This window comes from Helianthus annuus, chromosome 17 (genome assembly GCF_002127325.2).
Source record: "Helianthus annuus cultivar XRQ/B chromosome 17, HanXRQr2.0-SUNRISE, whole genome shotgun sequence".
Taxonomy (NCBI): Eukaryota; Viridiplantae; Streptophyta; class Magnoliopsida; order Asterales; family Asteraceae; genus Helianthus; species Helianthus annuus.
Window position 1 is genome coordinate 118,754,813 of NC_035449.2, and position 2,870 is coordinate 118,757,682.

The following is a 2,870-nucleotide window of genomic DNA, read 5'->3' on the forward strand; positions in this document are numbered from 1 at the left end:
CTGGGCTGCATGTTTGTCACTGCTGATTGTTTAGGGCTGACCCAATAACCCAACTGTTTGTGTATTCGCATGTTATACGTGTTTGCTATATGTGTTTGCTATACGTGTTCGCTATGTGTTACTTGTACCCGACTTGACCCATATTTGGTAACCATGTTAGGACGTGGTGACCAACATACTTGACCGGGTAAAATAATCTACCGAGCAACCCAAGGTGAGTTCACAACTTAAAAGCATGCGTCCCGGTGGTTTGGGACACGAGACTAGAATAACCCTATCCCCTTGTAAAGGGGATACCATTTACATTCCTTCCCTAGTTACTGGGAACAAACTTACTTTACCTTCCCTTTGTATTGGGAAACCTTTTAGTTAATTACTGTTTATACGGAATGCAACCAAACGGCACTAAACGCAACTCTATCACTCAAGTCCCTACTACATAATACCGATTAGTCGCCGGGGCCAGGCGAACGGGTTATTAGTTGATAGCGCTATTTAGGTTTTACCAACCTCACACCGTGCCATGGTATGGGATCGGTCGTGAACTAATGTACTCAGGCATCCGTCAATGATGATAGAAGATTGACATCGGGGCATCCTGCGGAAACGCAAACGGTTACCTAGTGTTCGGTATTGGAAAAACAGTTTAGTCGCTAACTTTTGGGGTAGCTCCCCATGGCATGTGTAAACGGATAAATTAACTGGTGAAACAAGTTTTTGGTAATTAAAACTGGGCAACTAGTGAACTCACTCAGCATTATTGTTGACCCCCCTTACTGCATGCTTTGCAGGTAACCAGTGACGAAGGAGCTTGCTGCTTGGGAACGAGTAGTGTCTGTCCACCCTTGTGTTGGGGTGTTACCTTATTTTGAACCATGAACTTTGTTTAAACTGTCTTACTTATGCTTCCGCTACTTATTACTGTTTGAACTTGAAACCTTAAACTCTGAACTTGATATTTGCTAATCTTATGGTTAGTAAGTATTACTTTTTGTTATCAATTTAATTATTCAGTATAATTGGTGGCTGGATCCTGGTCAGTCACGCCCTCAAAGCGGGTGTTATCCGCAGGTGGAATTTGGGGGTGTGACAGAGGCCTTCGTTTGAACTTGTAACCGTTTGAATGATTTCAAACGGATAGGCTACTACTATAAATAGGTTTCATGTCATTGTCATTTGTAACGGTCAGACAAAGTTATACCGAAGTGCTGCCGGTATTTCCTCTCACTGTAAACTTTGTCAATTGAATATAAAAGAGGATTAAAGTGTAGTTCAAGCTGTTTTCTAGTGCGTTTCTTAGTTTCCGCCTCTGAAACGTACGAGAGCTTTTCCGAACGACTCATTCAGGTCGAAACCGATCCTACAGTGATTATTGGTTATAACACCAAGGTATAGAGAGAAGAATAGAAGGAATGAGTAAAGAAAAATGAATCCTAAGCTTCCTATTTATATGTAAGAAACATGAAATTTCCTCGAAGTTTCCTATATACTTTTGTAGGAAGTTACCTATACATTTTCTAGGAAGCTTCCTACCCACATATATATCCTCTTGCACCTTCCTTATATATATCTATTTTCATGTGTATCTATTTAGGTGTTTAATTTACTTAGTTAATTAATCTTACTTAGCTGATTAATTAATCTTACTTAGCTTAATTAATCTTGCTTAACTGATTAATTAATCTTACTTAACGTAATTAATCCTACTTAACTGATTAATTTTTCCTTAACGATTTAATCAAGTAATTTACTTAGCTGATTAATTAATTAACGTAATTAGCTAATTAATTAACTTACTTAGCTTACTTAACTGCTAAGTTTCCTTTCCTGTTAAGTTTCCTTAGCTATTAAGTTTTCTTAACCGCTAAGTTTTACATAACCATTAAGTTTACTTAATTACTAAGTATTCTGGTTTAACAGCTCCCTGGTTTTGAGTTCTAATTTCTAGATACAATGGAACTCGTATTAGCGTATTAACTCAATTCGACTTCATCGATAATCAAGAGATCAAAACCCACAATGAATGACAACGTATAGCCGTATACATGCAACACTTAAACATTCACTTGATCGGTTTTAATCGATCGGATAAAGTATCGTGCCAGTGATTAGAGTTATTACCCTAATAACGGGCAGAGTTTCGGGGTTTAGAATATAATACCGAGCTACTATTTTGCTATATTAGAAGCTAAGAGAAAGAAAAGAATTGAACGATTTCAACTGAAGCTTGAACACCTCATTTATAGGGCTGGAAATGGGGTGTGTCGTGGCCGGCGAAGCTCATAAGCTTCTCCTTCACGGCCCGCGAGGGAGTCTGGTCGGAGCGAAGGTTGCTGAGTCATGGAGTGGTCTTGACACGTGGACGACACGTGTCCTTCAAGCTTATCCGGAGTTTCGCCTGGCCGTCGCGCCCCGCGGAAGCTTTGGTTAATTCTTACGTGGCCCGCGACCAACTAATAAATCTTGATTTTCATGAAATTTAGGGTTTTAAGGGTCCGGGTTTTCACTTACGGGGTATTTTAGGACATTTTCGTGCAGGTCCTTACACCACCGCCTTTATATGAGACTGTATTTGTTAGCCAATAATGTTGCTACACATTATTGGTGGCAATCACTTGTAAATATTTGGTATATATTTGTTTATTTTAGAGATAATCTTTCCTCTATTAGGTAGACCTTTTAGTTTAGATTGTTTCGTAATTTAGTCTTCAATTGTATTATTTATAGTTGGGGTATTCCCTTTGAATAAATTAAGGAAACAGAGTGTTTCACATGGTATCATACCATCAGGCTTGATCTCGATCTCATGGGTGATAAAACAGATCCCAAAATTGATACCAAAAAGCCACTTCCACCCATTTATCTTGTTT